Raw genomic sequence first — 15250 nt, 5'->3', positions numbered from 1 at the left:
CCCCCACCACTGAAGTTACATTCAAAGTCGTGGCAGGCGAGGTTAGGGGGCCTCCAGTCACCACCCGAGGCATCTCCCGGGGCCCTTTCGTGAGCCCGTGGCCAGTGAGAATGGCCACTCGGGCTAGAGCAGCCCAAGAGCGCCTGATCGAGCGGAGGCGGGCACAATCAGTAAAAAGGTTCAAAAGCAAATTTGAAAAGAGTTTGTTGTAATTTTGGGATTCCAGTAATTCCCTGGTAGTCTTGAAGGGTATAATAAAATTGCCAAAATGTTTGCTTTATATACATGATGAACACTCAACTATAAGAGACAAAGGTTTAATTATAGGGCTCTGTTTACAGTTATAAGGTAACTTTTTTTAGTGTAAAAAATAATATCTAGTAGTGCAGTATCTTTCACAGCTACTTAAGATGAAAGTCACCCCTACACAAAGAGCCAATACAATATCTGCATAATATAAGTCATCAAAATAGGCCCTACATTGGTCTTCAGTGATATGTAGGCCCTATGCTGTCCCTCTGGCCACCGATGCATTTCAGGGTATAGACAAATGTACCTTTTAATGGCTTTTAAAAGGCGAGGGGGGCTGCTGCTAAGGAAATGGTATCAGTTATTATAATGTAAGTGTTAACAGAGTTAACATTGTAGCAGTTTTGCCACCTCCCCCCCTTGTCTTTTATTGGTTTGGAATCATGCCAAGTTGCATTATAACAGGCTTTGGCATCTTTTCGATATTGATACAATTGGGTGTGTACACACATACTAAGCCAACTTAAAATAATCTGATTTAACTAAAATGACTTAAGCTGAAGCTGACTTAAGTTAAGCCACGTCAAAGCATACACATATACATCTCCCTGATATGGTGGCAGCCATCTTGTGAGCTGAGTCAACTTAACTAATGTGGCTCAATATAATACACCATGGAGGTGTATTATCTTGTGCTGCATTCAAGATGACTGCTCCACATGCATGTATACACTCTGAAAGTTAAGTCGGCTTTAAAAAAAATTAAGCCAACTTAATGACAAAGTTAGTATGTGTGTACGCACCCATTGTTGCAGCTGTTTATAACCACGTCCATGTTGTCAACATTGATGGGGCATTCCACTAATGGGTGTGATTTCCCATATGAAGTTTATGTTGTCTGACATCATAAATTTATAAATGTTATTATAAATTTTTTTATCTATTATTATGTCCAGATAATTCTCCATCTGCTGCTGCTCTTTACTCCTGGGGCACTGCTGTAAGATATATATTTGCATTATCCCAACTATATAGTCTTGCTTTCCAGTATCTTTCCATGTCTGTGGGCTACCTGAACTTTCCATTTCTCTATATACATTGGCTTTATTCCCAGAACACCCTTCCTGCAATGATCTAAGGCAACTCCTTTCATCCAGGAAAATTAAAAAAAATATATTTTTCTCTCTCCAGGATCCAGAATATACCTAAGAACTATCAGTGAATTCAGTAAGGCTATGGAAAATGTTGTTGAAGGAAACTGTGTGTGGAAACCATTTTCTCCCCCATCACTTGCTTTCTACACTTGGCATTGTTGATTTCTTTCTGTTTTAATATCAGAAAGGAAATTTTTATTTTTCAAATATTTATTATGAATATGAACCTGATACTCTTTTTGTTTCTTAAGCCTTCTTTGCAAATAAATTGCAAATGTTGTACATTCATAATTCTAATGAATGGCATTTTGTTCTATACGGGTTCTTATAACTGTTTCACAAAAATGTTAACATATACCAGAATGTCTGTTAATTCATACTAATGAATAAGTGACCTACTAAGTTCTGGGACTTTTTACTGTGTTGAATTCTAGGTGTTGGTAATTTATTGTGAAATTAACTCTAAGAGTCTGTTTTTGAAAGTAAATTCTGCCTGAGAAAGCTCCTAACAAGAAAAGTCAGTGTAGGAAATATAAGCACCATCATCTACTTTGAGAAGTATCAGAAAATAAATCCTATTGTACAGAGAGCAAATGACTCGATACTGTCCATGCTGGTGGTTTCTGGGAGCACAAATGAAATTAGCTGCTCTGACATGAAAAAGGTCCTAAAGCATAGGTGGTGGAAGGGGGGGCTAACAGGGCTCAGCCCCCCGCCCCAAACACAGGGCAGCAGGTATGGCTGTAGGACAGCCTGGCTGCAGGCTGCTGCAGCAGGGAGGAAGGGCACACATACTGAGATGCCCTCTGCAGCCAGGATCGCAGCCAGCCCAGCAGGCAGGTAAGTTTCTTTCAATTTTTTTTTTTTTCATAACTGCCTGGACTTGGGGGTCAAGGGTCTTCCCCTGGCAGGGTGGGGAAGGCAGCCAGCTCCAGCACCTGAGGCTTCTCTCCTGTGCTATACAGCCCCAGCGGGGGAGGCAGCTGGCTCCAGCACCTGGGGCTTTCCTCCCAGGCAAGTGCAGGAGCTGCGTGTGAATGGCAGGGAGCGCCAGCAATACAGACAGCCCTGAGGAGGTTGTGCCCCTCGCTGCAATGAGCAGCACTGGCTGGATCCATGCCCTGCTGGGTACCTGTGCCCTGAGCACCCTGCCTGCTGCCGCTGCCACCACCTGTCAGAGTTGCATGCCATGGTGGAGTGTGGATGGGGATCCCCACATCCCCAACCCTCGGCACGCCTACACATTGCCCACCCAAGCTCCGTGCTGCCGCTGCCCACCTGGGTGCAGGCTCCGCACTGCAGCCAACCAAAGCCCCATGCTCCAAGCTCCTGCCCAGCTGCAGCTCCACCCCTGCCACTTCCCTACCTGCTGTCCAGAGCCAGCATGAGACTGGGAAAGCAGAGCAGGTCCCTGGGGGCTTAAGCAGCAGCCCCATGCAAAAGCTGTGTGCTGGCTGGTGGGGCCTTCCACCCACGAGAGTGGGAGCGAGGCAACAGGGTATGTTTGGGGCTGTGTGTACCTCACTCCCAGGAAGGGCTGGGCGGAGCACAATTTGTTGATGGATGCTGCAGGCCAGGTGAAAGTGTTTGGTGGGCTGGATCTGGCCCCCGGGCTTTATTTTGCCCGCCCCAGGTCTGTAGCATGCCTTTTGTTTGGAGAATGGCTTGTTCCAACACCTATGTAAGAACAGTTAAAAGAGAAACCTCTCTAGCAGTAGGTAGACTATGAGGATAATTCAGAAGGACAAATATAATCAAACTAATGAGATGCCTGCAAAGGAGAATAACAAGTCCTGTTATACTATACTGACAGGGACATTTGTTTTTCTGGGGTTTTTGGTTGTTTTTTCCCCCTCTTTCTGATCTTCCCCCAATAAAATACCAAATCCAAAGAAACAGCAGTATCACTCCATTAAACCCTCAGAAGGGAAAGAAAAAATACCCACTGAAAAGAAATGTATGCCTTGAAAAAAAGGGAAGGAGTTGTGAAAATAGAGCTAAGTGATTCTGTCTTAATAGGGAATTGTTTCAGAGCACGGAAGCTGCCTTGCAGACTTCTAACTGGCTTGTTCTTTGTTGCTTATTCTGCTTACATGGTGCAATTCAGCGGGCTGCCTGTTGGTGAATAGTGACTGAATTTCTTTAAAGTCATATTCAGTTACTGAGCACGTTCCATCAGCAGAAAGGAGAAATGGGGCACTAACTGCCTGGGGCAGGTGGTCGTAAGTCACTTCTGATGGTACTCTGGAGAAACTCAGGGTTACTGACATTTCATTTTATTCCGGTTTCCCTCTAGAATATTTGATTACTGGGACTATAGAATTGAATTTACCTTGAGATCCTGGATAGTAGGTCAGGACACATAAGCCTTGCTCTGACCTGTTTCACTAGTGCAGGAATGAGGGAGACCCTTAAATCTTTTGTTTTGTTTTTAGAAAATGGTACTGTTCCTGTTCGAATTAATTTGCCTGGACGTAAATATTGGTTTGCTATCAAGAAAGTGGAGGACATTTATATAAAAAGAGAAATCTGTGCTGTTTTCCCTCTTGCAGGGGATGGATAGTTTCCTCAGGTCTCCTGTCCAGCTAAGGGCCTTGGCTGCTAATTGACGTGACTCACGGGAGAATAGTTTTGGACTAGTAATGTGAAGGGTGATTCCTAGAAGTTGTAACAAGGATATGAGAGAGAACTGCTTTATGCAGATGGATAAGAGGTGACACTCTTAAAAATAGATGTCTTAGAAGTCTTAACCTAGACATTAGAACCTAAACTGGATTTAGTAGAAGGCAGGGGCAGATCCAGGAGGGGTGCAGTGGTGCAGTTGCACCCCCTCTGACCCCTGCTACACCCAAACTTTAAGACAAACTGCCTGGGAGGGGCATCAGCATTTTCTATTTAGGCAATGCTGAGAGAGTAAACTGACTTCATGGATCCTTTATCATCTCCCTGATTCCTGATAATCTGTCCCCACTCCACACATGTTAAGGACCCTCTGTCTTTTTTAATGGTCTTGATGTTCCACTGCAATTTAGTTTAAAGTTTGGCATTCCCAGTAATGTGTTTTTTTTTTTTTTTCCTATTTCGTAGCCCTGCAGACTGTTTTTAGTTTCAGCTAAAAAGTTTAACACAGGTGTAGTAATATTAACTCAAGTATAGAAATGACTGACACCAAAGTATTGGAGTCATTGTCAAGATGCTCAAGAAGGCTATACCTTGTTTTATGAATCTGAATAAGAAATGTACATTTAACTATAATGACTATGGGTCTAATGACAATATCTTTTGACTATTTTTGCCTAGTTTGTTGTGTTTTTTTTAAATTTAATATATAATCTAGCAAATTAGTGCACATTTCAATAGTTATGTTTGTTTTTGCTTTAATCTTAAATAATAATACAGGGCTATCCCCCTTGCATATTAGTAAAGCTTCTGGTTTCTCTTTTTAACTGGAAAAAAATGTGTCATGTTGTATGTAGTGATGTGCCACACCATCTGCACCCCTATTTTCAAAATCCTAGAACCGCCCATGGTCGAAGGTTGGAGATGCATTCAGTACAGAAAAAGGTCCTGAAATTCTGCTAAAGGGTGAAGTCTAATTTAGAATAGAGAATAACAATCTCAATCTCTCCAAATAAAATTTCCTTTTGAATTTTGTGTATCCCTGAAGAGATGGGAAATACATCTTCAATATTTGTAAAAATATTAAGTCTCTACCTTATGTTTTATGAAAGAAAGTTTGCTGGCTTCAAGCATCCTTCCTAAATCAGTGGGGAAATCTCTCTTTAGTAAGCTGCTGTGCCTAACTCTGCAAGCAAGCAGATAAGGACAGTAAGAACAGTGCTTTTCCTTTTGATTCTTAGCCAGTATTTGGGCAACCTGTTACTTTTCTCTTTGGCACAGGCATGCTTTCTATGTCACTGGAACAAATTCTTCAGTAGTTTTTTCTTTCCAATGTCACTTACTCAATTCAAAGCTATGGAAAAAAAATCATTCTGGATTCAGAGGGGAAATTTACGTTTATTAGGTGTTTTTTAATGTACAGTTAGCTATTATAGTACCTTTTTAAATATCCTTCTTTTTATGGATTAGCTTCCTTCATTTTTCAAGGAGTTAAGGCAATGAGAAGCTTTCATTCAGATTCTGACTGTTAATTTTGCTGAGTTACTTAGTATTTGCATTGGATTAACTAGGATCTGAAAATACTCTTTCATCTCTGTGAATACCAAGTGGCACACTATTTTTTTAGAAGCATATCTGGGAAGGGTTTCAAAGAGGATTTTTAAAATCTCTCTCCTTTGCTAGGTCTACAACTTGCTTTCCCTTTTTTTGCCATGCCAGGAAATCCAATATTCTAATCAAGTGAAAAATCATTCCTCTATGCATGGGGCCCACACAAGTGGTGCATATGTAGCTCTCTCTGTTCTGTAGGAGCTGGACCACACAGATTTATGAGTTGATATAACCTTCAAGCTAACAGGGGATATTTTAGAGCCAGGGGCCTTGTGTTCAAGCCCCAACGGTATCGTGTTGCATTACAAATCAAGTCTCATGCTGACTGAATTTCACCCTTAATGAATGTAGATCTTGCTGAGATTAATTTATCTATACTATTGAGTTGGTCTTTTAAGGGATAGATATATTGATTCATAAGTGAATTAAGCCTATAAATTCTGTCTACCTGATCTTGCCAGATATCATAACTAAATTCTGTATTTTTAGTTAATTTTTGCTCAGTTACATGTAATAGCTTTATATTGATATTCCTCCTGCTTGGGAACCTGTACGAGTGGTGTTTTGATTACAGGAATTACACGTAGTTACTTATTTGTTGTGAGTAATATATTTTATGGCACTTTCCCATTGTTAATAACTATAGTGGTGTTTAATTATTGAGATGTTTTATAAAGCATTTTTAAGAGAAAAATTTTGTTCTGATTAAATAAACATTATGCAAATTCCAGTCTTTTGGTTATATAAAACCAGACTTGGATAATGTCCCTGTTTCTATATCGAGTGAGTATATGCTGGGCTGTAATTAGCAGTAAGTATCAGTTATCCTCATTTTAAAAACAGGTTAAGCAAACATGGGAGCATTGGTGTTTGAGAGCCAGAGTAATGTTTAGTGTCAGATTGTAGCTGGACTTTGCATGGTGGGGATGGAATGAGGAGTTTCTCCCTGTGCCTTTGTATACCTCCTGTTTAGACTGACCACATCATAATCCACACACTCCCTTGGGACCAACGAGTTGAGGATTAACATCCTTGAGCTAGGCACTTATCCAAAAATGAGTGGGGAAGAAGTATGGTCATTCTCTTCTATGGAAGGGTGGGCACCTGGCACATCAAAGAGGGGTTCAGTGTCTGTTCTCTCCCCACCCCCCGAAATACCACTTTTCTTCCCTCCTCTTGCATTGTCTCCTATGCAGCACATTGACTCAACACATAATGTGGCCCTTCATAGTTTTTAAGATTTAGATATAAAAGGTTAGATTGTGGTGTAGTAAGAACTGCCTTGGGGCTTTACTTCTAAGATGTTAGAGCATATACTCTACACTTTGGTATCCTGGTATTTGAAAGTAATTGCATTCTTCAGAACAAAGGATTCTGTATGTGTCAGTGCTATCATTTGTTGCAGGTTTGTTTCTCTCAAGATAGGAGTAATAAAACACAGAAATAATATGCTCAGCATGAAATACACTACCAGTACAGTGGTTGTCATTATCAAACATGTCATCTTTGGCATTTTACCAATTCAGAGGCATCTTATTACCATAATTGCTTAGTATACTCATGCTGCCAGTAATACTTACAGCTTTGATTTGGTGTTTGTTTCTAGCCTTGGCCCTGGCCACATACATGCTAATTACTTGGGTACTTGCTGGGGGCATTAGTATTCCCGTTCACAGTTCAAAGTGCTTAGTGTCATGTGAGAAGTCTTAATGTTGAATAGAATTTCTTTTTTGGATCCAGTATTGACATGTGTCACTTACATTGCTGTCCTCCAACTGATTTGTATACAATGGAGGGGAAATTAGGCATTTCCCTGATATCTGGATATAGGGATATAATGCTTCCACTGGACCTATGGAGAAGTAAATGAACCTCTTCAAAGCCAACTCTTTTTTTAAGCCTTAATTTTGGTTTTGTGGGACAGGGTGTTGTTTGTAAGGAACCACATAAATGTTTGGAATCTATGGATGTGTGGATGTGTTTTGGAGGGGACACCAGACTCACCCTTCCTCTGCTGCTGCTGACATGAAGAGAAGACTGGAACAGTGCAGGAGAACATGGTAAGGAATAGAAAGGCCCCAGAGCATGTGGTGTATGGGTTCAGCTTTTTCCTTTCTCCCACATCCCTTGCTTCTTTGATTTCTGCCCCTCTGCTTCAACACATGCTTCTTTAGGAGGAAAGAAATGATGGAGGACCACTTGAAGAGATCAACATGAAGCTGGAAGTTTTGGGGCTGGGCTAATTGAGGCCAGGATCCAGGAGCTAATGTGTATCTTAAAGTTTTTATATCCTGGTTTTCAGGGCTAGGGACAGACATTCAAAAAGCCTAAACTTGAATTGATTCAATCTTTGCAGGTTAGTCCAACCTGGCTAGGCTAAATAACTTAATAACTGCACAGAGATCCCAGACATTCAGGCAACTTCCTGCAGTGACTCAGGCAGGGGGGGGGGGGGGGGGGGGGCACTAGAGCAGCCTTCCCTTCCCTTCCACAAAGCTGAACTGAGGGGGGCGTGGCCAGGCCCCAGCAGGATTAGAGAAGGGGTCCCCCCACTCCTTGATAACAGAGTATTTATCAGCTCTGTTATCAGTGTTTATCACCTGATCAGAAAACAAAGCCTTGCTCATTAGTTCAAGCTCTTCTTAAACATAGAAGGAATGGAGGGACATTACCAGCTGAGCTGTTGATTAGCTCCAAAAAGTCCTAAACCGACACTGCTGTCTGCCACAGCATGGACGATAGCCAGCATGTGGCCTGCTAGCTAATGCTGAGGTGTCTGTATAAGGTAGAGGAGATGGGAGATCCCTGCTTATCAGGGAGTGGTGAGAGGAGGGAGAGAGCAGGAGGAAGCCAGGCAGATGCTGCTGTGCCTGCAAGTCTCTGCCAGAGCTGCAGCCAGGGAGAACTGAGGTGGGGCCAGCCCTGCTGTGGAGTAGAAAGCCCAGCACAGAGAGCATGCCAGGATGCTGAGGGAGTCTGGTTTAACTTAAACCAGCAAGGGGTCTGGGACAGACATTGCATAAACTAGTTTGACCCAAATCAGTTAAGTCTGATACTACATTCAACCAAGTTCATCTCAAACTAGTTTCAGCCATTTTCAAACTGGTTTATGTGCACTGAACATCTGTCCTGTTACAGGTTTAAACCAGTTTCTGATCACTTAAACCAGTTTGTGTAATGTCTGTCCCCAGCCCAGAAGTTAAAGTTTGCATTACCTTAACCCAAGGGTGAGCAAAATACAGCCCAGGGACTGGATCCAGCCCACCAGGCCATTCTATCTGTCCCACAGGGCCCCTAAAAAGTTTAGAAAATACTTATGTGCTCCTGGCTGCCTGTCAAAGATGATGGGAGCCAGGGGCAGCCATCAGCAGGACACAGCAGCCCAGCCCCACCCTACTCCCAAGCATTTCCCTGCTGTTCCAGGGGGGTGGAAGCAGAGGACCCAGAGCCCCCTCCCATGACAGGACCTGAGGCAGGGCTGAGCCACCCTGAGAAGAAAGAGAAAAGCCCTGAAGGCAGGGCATACTTACCTTTTTTAGGAAAAGTGGAGCTGGATGAGCTGTACTGAGATGGACCGCCCACACGGGTCATCAGCCACTTTTATTGCCAGCCAGGAATGGCGCAGGCGGATGACATCATCAAAAACCACCGCCCAGCTGATTTCAAAGCTGGTGGCGGGGAAATGGCCAAGGGAGCAGCACCACTGGAGCCAGAAGGCAGATCTGCTCCCTGGGCTTCTCACAGGCTATGTCAGCAGCTGTGGAAGGATCCAGACAGGGACCCAACGGAGGGGTCCAGGACCTATTGAAGGAGACATCATGCCAGCCCGGCAGGGTGGCCAGGCCAAGGAGGATGGCATCAAGGGAACTTGGAGCTGCAGATGCCGGACCTGTGAGTGGCGCAGGCTGAGGCCCTGTTAACCCAACTTTTCCATTTTTTTCTTAAATTGTTTGGAGTTTTCACAAGGCCCCAAAGCAGGGAGAGGGGCCACAAGCGACCTCTTTAGATCATGGGGAGCTGGGACAGCACAGCAGACAGCTACGTTTTGAGGGAAGACCCGGCGCTTTGTCAGGGACGGCCCGATGGCTTGTGATCACCCTGTTTAGAAGGACGCCGGGAGACAAGCAGCGGGGAGAGAGGACAGACGAAGACATCAGAGGGCGAGCAGGCGATCCATCATGTGGCTGTCCTGAGGGCTGGTGCATGGCTGGGGTGGAGCCCCAAGAACACCCGCTAGGGGCAGCACCCAGTCCATGAGGAGCTGCAAGAAGGAGCCTCACCACTGAAGAGAAAGATCAAGCTGTGGTAGGAGAGTGTCGGGGCCTCCCTTTTGGTGAACACAACCCAATGTCTAGGCCTCAGAAATACACCCTGTGGCCAGCACTGGGTGCACATTCCAAAGCGGCAAGACAGGACCTACATGAGGCCAGGTAGGTGCACCTGCCTTCGTGCCCTTGCAGTGCTCCAGCACCACATGGCTCCCAGCTACATCCTCGGATGCTGGTACCCCGTGTGTGTGTGTGTGTGTCCCCACACCCTCACATGCCAGGCATCCCCCCATAAAACCCATACCCATCCACCCCCCACATATCCATCCACACACACACCCACATGTTCCCCCACACCTATCCACCCCCAACAGACACACCTACACCCTCCCCCACATACCCATAGTCCCCCACAAACCTATACCCACCGTCCCTACAATATACAAGAGTAAGGCTTTATTTTAAGCTATTAGATTCAATCACCTCTATGTACACTATATAGGACAAAAATATTTTTTTAAGTCAAATTAGTGAATGTTTTAAATGTGTGCTATATAGAATATAATTTGGTATTTTTCTGGTTCTGAGGTGGCAAACCCCCTTGCTGAAAGGAGTACTTCCAGGGGATAAAGAGGGGACTTCTGGTGGCAAAGGTCAGGGGGTAGAGGGTGGGACTTCCATTCACAAGATGGCGATCAGAGGGTGGGGCATCTGTCAAGGGGCGGGGCTACCCATGCAACCCTTGACAGCTTACCAAAACTCTTTATGTGGCCCTCTGCCCAAAATAATTGCCTGCCCGTTCTACACATAACAAATGTATACTTTTCTATAATTGTTTATGTATAGAATCTAATTATTGGAGGGTCATTTTAAATTAATCCCCCAAGTGCTGTGGCATAGAAAGAAGTGGCAAGGGGCCAGGCAGCCTGATCCTGGCCCTTGCTCCCTGCAGTCTTCCCTTCCACTACTTGCCCCTCTGGTGCCTATGCCCCCTAGTGCCACTCACCTTAGGTGGCAGCTCCAGCTCCAGCTCAGGGCATTGGGTACATGGCTTCAGTCTTGGCCCTGGAAAGACAATGTCCCCAGTCACAGCCAGACAGCAGCGACAGTGACCTCTCTGACCCCAGCCCCAGGCAGGCAGTGGTGGTGACAGCTTCAGCCCTGGGCCCAAGTCAGGGGCAGAGGGAGCTGCATCCGTTCCTCTGCTGCTATACCATCTCCCCAATCTTTCCCACACCACACACACACACACATACAGTCTCCCCTGTACCTCCCTGCCACGTTCCCCCAACACACTATGTGGTCTCTCTGACACCTCCCTTCTATGGGCCTTTGCATGAGCCACCTCGAGCTACCGTAGCCCCAGCCAGGCAGCAACAGTGACACCAGCTCTGGCTCCAGTCCCAGTCAGGGCTTAGGGCGAGAGCCAGGGTCACAGCAACTGCCTGCCTTGGGCTGGCACTTGAATCCAAGACAAGGCTTTTTTCCCCCTATGTTAAATGTGGAATAAAACCTTATCTTGGATTTGAGTAAATACAGTAATAGTAGAGAAAATTTTATAGTATTTTCGTTTTGCAAATGGTGATCACCTCTGAATATTTGGCAGGTGCATTTTGGGGCTTGAATGGAGGTAGAGTTTTATCCTTTCTGATAGCAGGAGGAAGGATGTTAATGCACAGATCCAAGGTTTTAGATATGGGAGTTCTATTCCTTGCCATACCAAAGGCTTCTTGGGCAAATGACTGTTCTCTGTTTCAACTTTGCTATTTAAAAATGGACCCATAATGCACATTACCTCACAGGAGTCCTGTTGAGGTCTCATTCATGACATGGTTGAACTAATACTCTGTAATAATAATGAGGCAGGGACCCTGTGTAAGAAATAGTATTATGTCCTGTAATAAAAGACTATTGTGGTGCATTCATACAGTGACAGAATAAAGATAGTAAAAGCAGCCTCGGTCTGGGTATATTCTAACTTCTAAGTATTTTATGCTGAAATTTCTTTTTTCTCCTTCTTTCTATGAATGTTGCATGGGGTTACTTGTTAAATATTGATAATGTGAGCAATACTGTATGAGATTTGCATAAAGACATTGGGCTATATCCAATAAAGGATTTAATCACTTATAAGTTAGTCACAGCAACACCTAACCTTTAGGCATCTGGCTCCTGGTATTGAAAACCATGAAGCAGGCATTTCAGGTTCCTATCCTGTATATGGGCAAAGTTGGGTATGTCAGAAAACTAGTTAAAAAATGCCCCATGCTGAGCAGGGAGTCTTCTAGACCAGTGCTTCTCAAACTATCTGATGTGGCAGACTGGCAATTTTTTTTCCAGTGGGCCAGGGACTGGTGCCCGGTTCAGCCGGTGGCAGCAACTGTGTGTAACAGTGCTACACAAATGCATGACCGGCTGTTTCTTTCTCTTTCCTCACCTCGCATGACGTGACGTCACCTGGAGTGTTGGAACGTATGAACTGTGGCACTACGACATATCAATGTTTTGCTTCTGAAAATATATTTCTTTCTTTCCTGGCAACTCGCTGCGGACCGGTGACCAGTGGCTTGCGGACCGGCACCGGTCCATGGACCACCACTTTGAGAAGCATTGTTCTACACTTAGCCAGTAGGTGCACAGGAGTGTGTCTGAAAATCTTTTCTGCAGAGTTTAGGTGCCTTCTCTGTTGACATTTTAGAATTAAAATGGCTACAGGTTTCATTACTGCCCCTTCCTCCTCCTACTTACTTAGGTAACATTGTGCCTTGTTTCTGGATCCCAAGTGGGCTTAGGCAGGATTTGGATGACTTTGCTGCTTAGACTGGAGCTGTTCCTAGACATGCACAGTAGCAGAATACTGGCGCGGACCGAATGTTTTGGTTAAACATGGAGGTACCTAAGGTGCCTCCAAGATTAAGTTGCTGATAAGCAGGGCATTTTGGATCATAATCTGGATTTAGACACCTAAAGTCTGTGCTGGATGTGGCATGTGATTTCTGTTCTTAGCAGCTTACAATTAAAAAGATCTTCTAGTACTTTAAACTTCAAAGCTGTCTTTGAAAAATTAGCTTATTCAGCGCAGAATACATTTGTTTTGGTTTGATATGCATGGAGCAATGTGTGCATTTGCATAATTTGAAAATATACCAGTAAAACTTAACAACTATTATCTACTATTATGGACTAGCAGTATTATCGTAGCAAGACCCTAATGGAAATAGGGAGGTCATTGTGCTAGGTACTGGCCAGTTCCTGCCATGAAGGATTGGTACATTAGATATAAAAGAGAGAAAAAATAGTGGGGAGGAGGGTAGTTGTGGGTGGGGTGAGAAGGAGCAGAAGTACAGAGTGGTGGAGTGATTTACCTAAAATGACATGACCACGTTAGTGATAGAGAACAAACCTGAGCCTGTGACTCAGCCAGTCAGAAATCAGAGGATTCCTGGGATCTGTTCCCAGTTCTAAGTCAGTGAGAGGCAGTAAACTGTTACATACACATTAATTTCGGGGCTGCCATTTGCCATTTCTCAGCTAAACAAAAACTTTCTTTTGCTTTTCACTCAGCAATACTTTTCTCTTCTTGTATGTCTCTCTGATTTTTAGGAATGCCATAAAAGCAGCACAAACAAGGCTTCCACATATCTTGAGGAGAAATTACAGGTGCTGGCAAAAAGGACTCAAAGCTTGGTGAATGATGACAGCCTTATCGCTATACTAGATGATGTGACTATAAACCAGTCACTTGGTATTATGGAAATAGTCTCTAAACCATACAATAAAATTATTACAGGTCTAAACTTGCTTTTATCATTTTAACAGTTTTAATAATTCTCTTGGCATATACCTAGTAGCAGGAAATCCTTATTATGCTGAGAGACCACTGGTTTCCATTATGTCTGTAAAGTTAGTATAGAATAAATTGCCTGCCCTTGCTCTATTTTCATCAAGCTAAACTGGAACATGAATGTTTTAAACTTTTTGTATTTATTTTGCATGGAAAAAGGACCCTGGTATGGGGAATTTCTGACCTGCTTTTAAGACTGAAACATTTTATAAGAAAAGTTTAATTACTTGTAATTCAATTCTCAAATGTATCACTTCAGTTGCTTGAAACATGACAATGCACAGGTCAATAGAATAAATCATCTGAAAGAGAGAAATCATTATTACCAGGTTACAGATATGAAATACTGATCAGGCTTCAAGGTATACTGTCACCCTCACCAGAGATAACAAGGTAAGTAACAATGAACTTCAGCCAAGGGTCATGACTTTTTTTTTCTGCAGAATTTGCTGTGAAGTTTTCCTTAGATGTGCAATTTCCCACTTGCCATTTTTGGTTGGACTGGGCCAGGAGATTGTCAAACACTATGTTCAGTAATTCTTTTTCTTGTGGAGGCCATTAGCTGAAAAGACAATGCCAGGATACAGATAAAGTGGCACAACTATACTGGCCAAGTGTAAACCTGCTGTTGCTGAAGGGGAAATTGAAGAGAGAAGATAGTCCTCATGAAATAACAACTGCCATTTTAAATATACCTTAATAGTTGCCTGAGCAAAATAAGCTTTACCAACAAAAGAACTTTGTCAGTATATCTGTCTTCACAAGGGCTTTTGCAAGTATAAAACGTTATATACAAGTCAATCAACATTGCTATATCAGCAAAATGTCTGATTTAGACCTTGTCTACACTAGATGGAGGACAGGAGGAGAAAAGACTGGATTTGTTAATTATACTGTAAGGGAATGTTTATAAAGCTTCAGGGTAGCTACTCATTCTGATTTTGACATTGCTATGCGATTTTGATGGCACTATATATATCAGTGTGTGTGTCTTTTGGGACAGGTGCAATGAAATAGATCAGACATAACCAAGAAGACAAAACAAGTGCGATAGTCATGCAATGAGCATACCGCATACGGTTACCACTGGCTTTCTCCAGTGTGATGTACAACTTACATAGTTGTAGGAGGAGTAGAAACAGTTGTGGGCCCTTTCATGGCTATTATTTCAAAAGCTGCACCTACATCTCAGTTTCCTGGTATAGATACATAACGGCTGGATGTGTTGGTCTAAAATACCAACGAAGTGAAAGGCTCCATTGCTGCCAGGAGCCAAGGAGGAGCGTCCTGCAGGGGCAAAAGCACAGGATCCGGCTGAAGGGCCACCAGGTGCTTGTGATCTGAGTGGCAAAGAGCAGGGGTGCGAGCAGCCGCCGCTTTCCCCTCCCTTGTAGGAACCCACCCAGGCCTGCAGCTTCCCCTCCCGGAGGACCAGACCTCCAAGGGGATGGCAGGTCTCGCGAGACTCACTTATACCGGCCTGTGGCGAGAGGGACGGCAGGCTG

This window comes from Alligator sinensis, unplaced genomic scaffold (assembly GCF_000455745.1).
Source record: "Alligator sinensis unplaced genomic scaffold, ASM45574v1 scaffold144_4, whole genome shotgun sequence".
Classification (NCBI taxonomy): Eukaryota; Metazoa; Chordata; order Crocodylia; family Alligatoridae; genus Alligator; species Alligator sinensis.
This window is presented reverse-complemented; position numbering follows the sequence as displayed.